Source organism: Portunus trituberculatus, chromosome 21, assembly GCF_017591435.1.
Source record: "Portunus trituberculatus isolate SZX2019 chromosome 21, ASM1759143v1, whole genome shotgun sequence".
NCBI lineage: Eukaryota > Metazoa > Arthropoda > Malacostraca > Decapoda > Portunidae > Portunus > Portunus trituberculatus.
Window position 1 is genome coordinate 3541707 of NC_059275.1, and position 12338 is coordinate 3554044.

A 12338-nucleotide genomic window follows, 5' to 3' on the forward strand; every position below is an offset into this window, starting at 1 on the left:
AAATTATAGATTAGTGGGGGGAAAAAGAAAGCTGCAACAATGGTCCAAAAAAATTGGTTAGTTTAGGTTAGTCCAGTGCGTTATTGAGTAAAATCCATTATTGTGAGATCCGTTATCACGAGGCACCACTGTACTTGTAACTCTCTTCTTATCAACATAACTTATTACTCTGCCACCCAGTTTCCTTTCTATTTTCCATCCACATGTACTTTCCTTCACCAATATTAACTGCAGTGATTTCATCTCTAAATCTTGTTTCAGTAATTGCCATAATGTCAGGCTTATTTTGTCTTGGGAAATAATATAATTCTTGTGCTGATAACAACCCACTGATATTGGTACACATATACACTACTTCAAACTCTTTACGTGACTCTTGATTAATGCGATGGTTACGTTCCTAGAGACATTGCATTATTCAAAATCGCACTATTCAAACATAATTTTCCCATAGAAAACAATGGTAATAGGGGGGTTACATTTCTGGCCATTGGGAAAGTCTGCCTATTTTGGGAATTTTGTTACTCAAACCTTATAAAATACTTAGTACATCACTAGATCACATTAACAATAAAAACACACATTCTCACCGGTGCATCTTTCTTGTCCAGGAAATTAGAAAAATATTAATTCAATAAGATTTGTCATATGAGCTTATATGCCAGGAACATTATCCCATATTTATAGATTTATTTTTAATGCATTTAACTAAATAAACCATGAGTACACTTTTGAGGTGGTTGGTAGCAATATTTCTTTACTATCACCTCAGCTGCCAGCCACGCTGTCCTGACCTGACCTGACCTGACTTGACCAGTCCTGACCATGCTGCTTCACCATTCCAAAACAAGCAACATGGAAAATTTTATGAAGAGAACCAGCCCTATTACTGCTGTAGAATGTGATTCATTAACAGACTTGGTGAGCCAGGAAAAGTGCTTCTAAATAAAAGCACAGATGGCCGTATACCACATGGAAGAATCGCCACCTTCAACTGTGCCAGCTATGGGAAGAGGACAGTCCACCAGCTATCTACATACATAAATGGATACAGTGGAGACTCAATACTCGAACTAAATTCATTCCAAATGGCTGTTCGAGTATCAAAAAGTTTGACTATCGATACCTATAAATCAGGTAATTCGTTCTAATCTTAGCAAAACCAAGTTTTAAAAAATTTCAATGTTTTTTATTTTGATTTGTACATACCGGAAGTGAAGGCTGGTGATGGATAATGTGGGAGGGGAGAAGAGTGGGGAGGAAGAGGGAGTTCGTCGAAGGACCAGTCATCATCAATGAAAAAGTCCTTGAAACTTTTCTCCTTGTGTGATTCCTGTGAACCCAATAGTGGAGGGCTGTGGCTCACTAACACTTGCACTCTCACCAGATTCTGTATTTTCATCACTAATAAGCCTCTTTGGTGCCATTATAAGTTTCTAAATGAAAAACTACCAACCGAATGTGGAAGAATGTTGTTTTTCTCAAAACTCCTGCAGAACTAGGAATGTGCACCGATATCCGGTATACTGGAATATCGGTAATACTGGCGATACCAGTATCAGAACAGGACAATGGTGGCAGCGAGGAGGGAGAGAACGGAGCTGTTTATAGCAATATGTGCGACCGTTCTATTACAAGATACTTTCACCACTAATAAGCCTTTGGTGTTAATGTAAGTTTATTAATGAAAACTACAGACAGAATGCAGGAGAATGTTAATTTGATGGCCATGGCAGCATGACTGGTGGAGGGGGGAGGGAGAGGCCAGGGAGCCTTTTTTTTACAATCGTGTGGACACTCGACTATCAGGTATTTTTTTAGTATTAAATCGAACATTTGCATTCAAGTGTTGAAAAGTATTAAGATGCTCAAGTATTGAGTCTCCACAGTACATATCAAGCGATACAAACATACAACTGATCGTAAGTTAAATAGAATTCTGAGAGAAAACTTGGGAGAGGGATATGCAGTGATGATTTTGTTCCTCAGACCTGTTTGTTCGCTAAGGTTTTGTTCGACATGCTACCTACAAGTTTTGTGGATTCTACCCCTGATTTTGGTTCCAATCACAATTTTTGTAAAGTAGGCTATTTGAACAATAACCTATATATTTCTTTATTTTTGAATAACCTATATATTTCTATGTTTTTAAAGTCAATTAGTCCACAAAAAAAAAAAAAACTAACAATAAGAGGTATTTAGGCAAAATTTATATGCAAAGGTAATGACGACGAAAGTGAAGGTAAATCCTGCCTGATTGTTTCCTTCCCAAGCTGGAAGGCGGCGGCGTTTGCTCTTAAGAATACTGATTTCTCCCAGACAATATCCTTCAACTGACAAAGGTGGAGGGTATTGTTTAAGAATTTGGCCGAGGCTATCTTAGTATCTTAGTGTGGATTCCCCAAGAAGCAGTGTGGGTGTGCATGATGTCATCGAGTCGAGTTAACCTGCATTAAATCTAATAAATTGTGTTATTCATCATATCTCCTTAAATATCAAGTCATATTAAATCACACTCATGTTACTCAAATTCACGTTGATCAAGAGTTGACTGTGCTTAAGTGCAGTGAGCTGATGACCTTCTCAACATGTTGAAAGCTATCTCAAAGGTACATTACTACTTCATGCTGCCCCTAATAATCCTGCACTGGTGAAACAATCATGCACCAGTGATGACCGTGATTCAGGATGAGAATCTGTTGCTTGTACTGCTTCCAAGAACCATTAGTATTGTTAGTCACATCAAAATGCAGAGCTGGAGGCAGTTATAGTGTTTCTGATACAATTTTGACTTTGCTCCTCTGCCACCAGATCTGGTGTAACTATGACTGCGACTATTTTTGGCATCCAAGTGCGACTTGTGACTTTGTGACCGACTTTTTTTTTTTCCGATGCGATTCCAGTAAAGTAAGCTTTAGTGCAATAACAGAAACATATTTTTATAAGGCAGAGAAACACATTTCCATTATTTACTAAATTTTTTTAGTTAGAACACAGCCTAAACTGATATCTACAGGTCCTCCTCCTCCTTCTCCTTCTCCTCCATAGTCTCCTGGCCCATCTTCAACCTCTGGGGAAACCAATTTAAAAAAAAAAAAAAAAAAAAAAAAAAAAAAAAAAAAGGTCTTTATTCCAATTCATAGTCACAGCAAAGTCACAGAAAACTGGCAGTGTGGCTTTGCTTAATCCAACTTTCTCAAAACATTTGCAACTTTCGAATTTGCAACACTGAAATTCATAGTGAGGCAAACTCATTCACAAAGTTCTCCATGCCACAACACTCTGCTATTGTCAAAATGTCTGAATGCAATATAAAACCTCTGTCAGACCATTACATATAACATAACATAACATAAATAATAGGATAACAAAGGGCCACCAGGGCCCATTTAGGTTATCCTGTATCAGTCACACAGCAACCTCGTCATCAGTACTTAAAGATACACTTACAAGTACACAATACATTATACACTAATTCTAAATATTTGGCCCATTAACAGGGCTAAGTCCTGCAGCGAATTCCTCTACAACCTGTGATCCCCATACATGGGGATCATGTCTTGTTTAACTATAGTAAATTTCTTATAAAAACTATCATGCAGTGCTATACATAATTATAAATCTAATAAATTTAAGTGCTTATCTAATCTGTTTTTAAACATTGTCAAACTAGTGCTATTTACAACCCTCTCTGGCAATGCATTCCAGAAGTCTACCACCCTATGACTAAAGAAATATTTTCTTATATCTAACCTGCAGCCTTGCTTTCTAATCTTCCTGCCATGATTTCTAGTCCTACTTCCCTCCTCTAAGGTAAAGAAAGATCTCACATCTATGTAGTTTGTATCTGAGAACATTTTAAATAACTCTATCATATCCCCTCTTATACATCTCCTCTCAAATGAAAACATGTTTAATTCCTTTAATCTATCTCTATACTCCAGGTGCTTTAATGCTGGTATCATCCTAGTTGCTCTTCTCTGAACTGCTTCTAACATGTTGATATCCTGCCTATAATGGGGTGACCAGGCCTGTATGCAATACTCTAAATGGGGCCTAACATAGGAATTATATAAGCTACGCACCACTTCCTTACTTTTATAACTAACATTTCTATTTATAAAACCCAGGATCCTATTTGCCCTATTTCTTGCTTCTAAACATTGCTTTGAAAATTTCATAGTCCTGTCTATTACTACTCCTAAATCCTTTCCCTCCTCTACTGCCTCTAGCCAACATCCCTCCATCTCATAGCTAAAGTTTGTGTTGTCTTTACCTAAATGCATAACCTGAGACTTTTTAGAATTAAACTCCATCTGCCATCTGTCTGCCCATGCTATCAGCCTGTCCAGGTCTTGTATTCTGTAATTGTTTTTTTCACCATGTACTTCACATGCTATCTTAGTATCATCTGCAAACTTTGATACTTTGCTACTAATTCCTATATCTAAATCATTAATGTACACCAAGAAAAGAAGAGATCCTAGCACTGATCCTTGGGGTACCCCATTAACCACTTCCTTCCACTCAGACATTGCCCCATTTAATACTACTCTCTGTTTCCTATCAGAAAGCCATTCACTAATCCAATCAACTAACCTACCCACTATCCCATGTAGTCTCAATTTGTACACTAGCCTCCTATGCTATTTCCATCATCTAACTCCTTGGTAATATATTCTAAGATATTGAGCAAATTTGTAAGACAGGACCTCCCTGATCTAAAGCCATGTTGGGTATCTCTAATTAATCTATTCTCATTTAAATGCTCCCAAATACTACCCTTAATGATTTTCTCTAGTATCTTACATACTATACTAGTTAAACTGATCGGTCTATAATTATTCGCATCATCCTTCCTACCTTTTTTATATATTGGAGTAACGTTAGCTAACTTCCAGTCCTGAGGTATCTCAGCAAACCTAAGTGATCTTTCAAAGATTAACTTAAGTGCTTCAGAAATACTGTCTACACCCTCCCTAAGTACTCTGGCATGTAGCTCATCAGGACCACTAGCTTTCCTATCGTCTAGTTCAAGAATAAATTTCCTAATAATTCCCGGTTTTATATCAATATTTTCTAAAGCTCTTAAACTACTCGTCGCACTGTTTGTAACAGGATTTCCTATTTTTTCCCTAGTAAATACTGAAGAAAATTGTTCATTCAATAATTCTACTATGTCTTCATTTTGATCCACTACTACACCATTTTTTCTGAGTGGTCCAATCCTATCCTTATTTCTTTTATCACTGACCTTGTAATAACTATATAATTTTGGGGGATCTTTACTCCCAGCTCTAGCTAGTTTTATCTCTGCCTGCCTTTTACTTTTTTTATAACCTTACTCAAATCATCCCTGACCTGTCTGTACCTAATCAAATCTACATCTTCCCCACTTTTCTGTAACTCTCTATATGCCCTCTTCTTCTCTCTGATCTGTCTATCTATCTCGTGAATCCACCATAATGGCTTCCTGTTTCTCTGCCTTATATCTTTGTAAGGGATACACTGCATCACTATACCCTTTACTACAACCTTAAAAATATCCCACATCTCCTGTGCAGTTTTATTTCCAAAACTATCTTCCCAGTTTACCTCTCCTAATAACTGACGTAACCTACCATAATTGCCTTTCTGATAGTTTGGGACTCTAGTCTTATTCACTATATTATCCCTACTGGAATTAATGATAAATCTAATTATATAATGGTCACTGTTTGCTAAAGTCTCTCCTACCTCAACTTCCTTTAAACAATGCTCAATATTTGTTAGTACTATGTCTAAAACCTTCCTCCCCCTAGTAGGTTTATCTACCATCTGCACTAAATAGTTATCCTGAAAACTTTCCATAAACTTATTTTCACTAGCATCTCCTACCATCCTCTCCCAGTTTACTGACTTAAGATTAAAATCCCCTAAGATAATTGTCTGACTAGTACACCCCCTATTTATCTCATCTACCATAAGGTTGTCTACATCTGCTGACTGGTTAGGTGGTCTATAAAAAGCTCCTACTCTAATAACCTCATTTTTGTTTACTCTAACATCCAGCCATAAGGACTCTACTCTGTTATATACCTTAATACCATTAACCTGACTGGAGATGAAGGATTTTTTTACATAAATAACTACTCCATCTATCCTACCAATTCTCTGGTGTAAATACATAATGTATCCATCTACTTCATATTCTTTCCTATTTTCCCTAAACTTTTCCTCATTTACCCATGCCTCTGTGACACATACATCTAAGTCTTCCTCAACTATATAACTAGATAACTCGTCCTTCTTGTTCCTAAGACTCCTGGCATTTACATAAAAACATTTAAGTCCTGCTACCTTCCTAGATGCTGTCTCCTTATTTGGAATCCTAATCTTATTCTCTCCTATTTGCACCTGGAAATCTTTCCTAATCTTTTCACTATCTCTGTTTATCCTATCTAATTTATGTCTAACATCTTTCTTCTGAAATGCATTTGCATATGTAATAATGTTAAATTAGATGATAGGAAGCAATCTAAAGCACAGAATGTTCACAGAAGAAGAACAACAACTAAAACATAGCAATTGTTTTTAATTCTCTTACTTAGTGAGCACTTCAGGTCTGTGCTTGTGAGAGACTGGCAAAAGTCCTGTGGAGCCACACTGCTGATTCAGTCTCATCAATTATATTACTTAATTTGTAAATTAGTAAGAAAGGAAAAGAAACCATTAACAGGAGAGAGAGAGAGAGAGAGAGAGAGAGAGAGAGAGAGAGAGAGAGAGAGAGAGAGAGAGAGAGAGAGAGAGAGAGAGAGAGAGAGAGAGAGAGAGAGAGAGAGTTGATGGGCAGGCTGGAAGAGAATAGCAGGATTAGACATACTCATAGATTTTGTCCCCAAGTGTTTACAAAGGTTTGCTTTAAACGAAAGAAGAGACATAATGACAACTAAGTCACCAGGAAGAAAGTTCCACAAAGACATTCCTTTAACTCTGAAAAAGCATTTGCATATTCCCAGCTGGGTTTTGACATGTGGAATCTTGAACTGGTATCCTCTCATCCTAACAGTGAAGATAGGACTTCACTAAGAGAAATGGCACAATTACAGTGAAAGACATTCCAATATTTTATAATGTTGTCATAAAAGCCTGGCTTGCATTGAATAATAATCTAAATTTTTGAGCCTTTGAGAATAACTGAGTTGGTTCATACCCCTTATCTGTTCAGTCCAGCATCTTTGAACTGACTCTGGCTATGTGGAAGATATCCTCCACATATCCAAGTAGTATTCAAATAGAGCTGCATATTCAAGTAATGGCCTTACATGAGCAACAACTAGAGGCATCATAAAGGATGCATCTCAATCAACTGCACTTCCTGCCTTTGTAACAACACTGGCTATGTACTGGAGACACTTTACGGAGTAATCAACCAATACAACCTAAGTCAATAGTAGTCTCCTTGATTGGTATAGAAAAAGCCATCCAAATTGTACCTACTGATCTGGTAGAGGAAGAGACCAATCCAGTGGATATCTACTGAAATGCACAGTACCATATTTAGAAACATTAATTGTTTAACCCCAAGAGGAAGAGACTCTGTGGAAGCAATCAATATCCCTTTGACAGATGGCCATATAATACATTACATTATGAGAAGAGTCAGTCTTGATAGCAAGGTATATTTTCAGGTAGTTAGCCAAGATTTTAGTATTGGCAGTAATGAGTCAGAAAATTTGTATAGCAACAAAAAAGAAGAGGTCCAAGTACTGAACTCTGAGACACACCACTGTATGGTACATCATATACCTGTCTATAATGATGGTCCACTACCACATTCATGCCTCTAACAGTTTTAAGATTCTAATGAAACCAAGGACAATAATACCAGTAATGCCCGACTTATAGGTAGTTTATCCAAAAGTATGGCACACTCTCTTAATATACACATCCTGCTCACTCTCCTCAATTCCCGGATCCCCATTCCCAGCTCCTCTACCCACCTGATTTGATGTCACATATATGAAGCCACACTATTGGTCAAGAACAACAACAACAACAACAGCAACAACACACACACACACACACGGCCCGGTAGCTCAGTGGTTAGAGCGCTGGCTTCACAAGCCAGATAACCGGGGTTCGATTCCCTGGCCGGGTGGAGATATTTGGGTGTGTCTCCTCACGTAGCCCCGTTCACCTAGCAGTGAGTAGGTACGGGATGTAAATCGAGGAGTTGTGACCTTGTTGTCCCGGTGTGTGGTGTGTGCCTGGTCTCAGACCTATCCCAAGATCGGAAATAATGAGCTCTGAGCTCGTTCCGTAGGATAACGTCTGGCTGTCTCATCAGAGACTGCAGCAGATCAAACAGTGAATTACACACACACACACACACAAACGAGCATAGCTCTTTTCCCGTATGTTACAATTAGGTAAATACACACACACACACACACACACACACACACACAAAAAAAAAAAAAAAAAACACACACACACACACACACAAACATGTGCACTTGGCCATATGGCAATGTCCTAATATTCTCCTGTTCCTCTATTCGTTACCTAATTTTTTTCTACCTCTTGTTTTATTCCTATTTCCTCCATTGATCCATTTTTTTTCTAACCAGTTTTATTTCCATTTCCTCCAATTTATTATCTACTTCCTTTCCATTTTGTTTTAATCCCATTTCCTCCATTTATTATCTTTTCTTTCTCTTTCCCTTGTTGACCAATAGCATGACCTTGTGACGTCAAATAAGCTGGGTGAAGGAGCTGTGAAGGGAAAGCCAGGATTTGGTGGGACGTTTAGATTAAGAGAGTGCCAAGTATGGTATGGCAAATTATATCAAAAGCTTTGGAAAAGTCAAACGACATTAAATCTACATTAAAACCACTATCCAAAAACTGAGATATTTCATTATATGTCAAAAGCAGTTGGTCCTCGTTACTAGTGTCCGGCACGAAATCCAAATTGATCTTTGGTTAATAGGTCATTAGCAGCAGCATAATCCTATATGAATTTACAAAGCCATTCAAGAATTAATGCACACTGGTCAAGGACACAGGTCTTCTTGATCCCTTCTTGTAAATAGGGACAATAAGGGCCCTTTATCAATTAGTTGACAAAGAACTTACATGATTTTAAGCAATTTAAGCAAAAGTATTCCCAAACGACCAAGTCAAAGTGCTTGCCATGCATCAGTCTACACGTGAATCATCTAACTGTCGTGCATCAGCTTCCAGGCCATGCACATCAAACCAACAGCTGTGAAGTGACCGCATAAGTTAAGCTCGCTAGAGTGCCAGGCACCTGTCACCACTCACCAGCCGAGCACGTCACAATAACTGCTGAGTCCACAAGTCCCTTTGTCGTACAAGTCGAATTTTTAAGTCATACTGTTAATGGTAAGCAATTATAATGATGGTTTACTTACATTATAGTTCTGTCGTATGTAAGGCCCTTACCAATGAAACAATGGGGTGTTGCTTGCACGCGTCCCACATGCTCACCCAGAGGAACAGACTGCCATTTTCAACAGTCTGGTTAAACTTCAAGCCAAGTTTAATATTAAAAAAAAGGTCCTTTACCAGTTACATAACAAAGCGAGTGACGTAAGGATTTACGGAGCTGCTGGTGACACTAATCCCTGCAACACTCGGATACCTTGAGAACCGCCTGCCCTGGATGGTGGCTGTATCTAAAGGACAGCATCACAATCCCACTGTGTACACCTGGCGCCGCCATGACACTCCCGCACGCCACAGCCGCACCACAGATGAAGTACGGCTCACTGAGGAGGGATGCTTATTGAACTTCTAGACTGAGCTACTCAATTTCTCGAAACTTCACGAATGCGTTTATCAAAATTTCAAAATTACGCTGTAAATTCAATGTAAAAGCACGTAATACACAGAGTTTAGCGGTAACTGCTGGTGACCAAGGATTCCTTCTGTTAACACAAATGATAGCTTGCCACGCCCTCGGCTCCGCACACACAACATCCAGGCTGTGGCTGTCGGATCAGAATTTATCATTAATATGGCAGAGGCAGAGGCTCTTTATGGGCAAGGAAGGCGGAGATGTGTGTGTAAGGGTTGCGAGTATCAGGGAGTTTTGAACAGAGGTTTGTGCGGGAGTTGTGAAGATATGAAGAGTGCAGAAAAGGAAGCATGTGGCCGATGCAATAGGAACGTTCGGTGCAATGAGGACGGCATGCAGTGCGAGGATTGTGAGGTATGGTACCATATTAAATGTGAAAAGGTGGATGCCGAGCTATATGAAATGCTCAAGAAACATAAGAAGATGCTGTGGTTTTGTGCAGATTAACATAACATAACATAAATAATAGGATAACAAAGGGCCACCAGGGCCCATCTAGGTTATCCTGTATCAGCGCACACCTGCAGTAAAAAAAAACACTGAGGCAGGCAGAAAAAGTAATGGAAGAAAATGAACAGCTAAAAAAGGAGATGAAAGATTTAAAGCAGCACCAAACTAAGATGAACAAAAGGGTAAAAGTCATTGAAAAGAAATGGAGTGAGAAAGGAGAGGTAGAGAATCAGGGAGACCTGAGGCAAGAGATAGATAAGTGGAAAAAGATGCATGAAAAGATGAATGAAACTCTACAGTTGATGGAGGAAAGGATGAAAAGAAGAGAAGAGGAAATGGTGAAAGCAGTGACGGGAAAGGTTATTGAAGAGCTAGAAGAAAAAACTCAAAAAGAAGAGGAAAAAGAATATAATAGTATTTAACCTGAAGGAAAGTGAGAAGAGTGAGGCAAAGGAGAGAGAAAAGTCTGTGAGCATGTATTTCATGAGAAGTTAGGGGTGGAAGGAGCACAGGTGGAGAAGGTGTACAGAATGGGAATGAAAAAGTGAGATGGAGTGAGAGGCCCCTAATAGTATGTCTGCGTGATGTATATGATAAATGGGAGGTGGTGAAGATGGGTAGACAGCTGAGAGACTGTCATGAGGAAGACATAAGTAAAATCAGGATTGCCCCTGACAAAACTAAGAAAGAGAGAGAACAAGATGCAATGCTAAAGGAAACGTTGCAAGAGAAAAGAAGACAAGGAGGCCAGTGGAAAATACAGAAGGGAAAAATTGTGAGAGTAGAAGGCACTGGTGGGGACTGAAATACAGGTGTACGGGACAAAGAAATAAGCGAAAAGAGTGTAAAAATTAAAGTAATAAATATACAAGGGCTAACACAAACTAAAGCAAAAGAAGTAGAAGAGTTAGTGAGTGATGATAGTATAGTTTGCTTAACAGAGACCCAGAAGAAGCTAAGAGATATAAACTTCAGTGATAACTGTGTGATAGTAGATAATATGAGAGAGGAGCAAGATAGAAAGGGAGGAGGACTAATGGTGCTATATAGGAAGGATACAGGAGTAGAGCTAGAGAAGATACCAACAAAATGTCCGGATATATTGCACACAAAAGGGAAAATGAGAGGATGGGAGATGAGACTAGTAGTGGTTTACCTGAGTGTTAACAATCCAGCGAGAAATAATAATATTAAGCTAGAAATGGAAAGGATAATAAATGGAAACTCTCACCTGCTCTTAGTCATGGGTGATCTTAATGGACATGTGGGCTTCAAAGGGGAAGCAGAAGGTGAATAGTAATGGAGAAATAATTTTGGAATTGATGGAAAAATATAGCTTGATAATGTTAAATGATGATTGCAAATGCACAGGAGAGTTCACATGAACAAAGGAGTGTTATTGATTATGTATTGGCAACAAATCAAGTCTATAGGAAATTCAAGAGCATGCATATAGATGAGAAGGAAATTTTTGACATGTCAGACCACAATCTAATTGAAGTGGAGCTAATAATAAAAGAGAAGAAGAAAAATTTTGAGAGAAAAGAGTGGGTTGTGAAGGAGTATTATAAAACAGACAAAAATTCCTTAGAAAGATTTTGGATGTGCATGGAAAGCCAGGCACTAAATAAGGAAGTGGAGAACATTGAAAAATTGGAGTCACTAATAAAAGAAACAGCAGAGAAGGTGCTAAAAGGAAAATATAGGAGAAGAGGAGAAAAGAATAGCAAGAACACAGAGCCTGTATGGATAAATGATGTAATTAGGAAAGAAATAAAAGAAAGGAGGAGATTAAATAGGATGAGGAGAAATGCAACAAATGAAGAAGAGAGGAAAGGTGGAAGGAGTTATACCTAAAGCAAAAAGAAAGGGTACATGTGCTAATAAAAAAGGAGATCTGTAAACAAGAAGAGAAAACAGTCAAAGAAATTAAGGAAAGCAAGGATGGAGGAAAGAAGATGTGGGAGTACATTAAGAAGCTAAAAGGGGAAAAGATCAAGGAGAAAAATCCCCTAAAAATTTA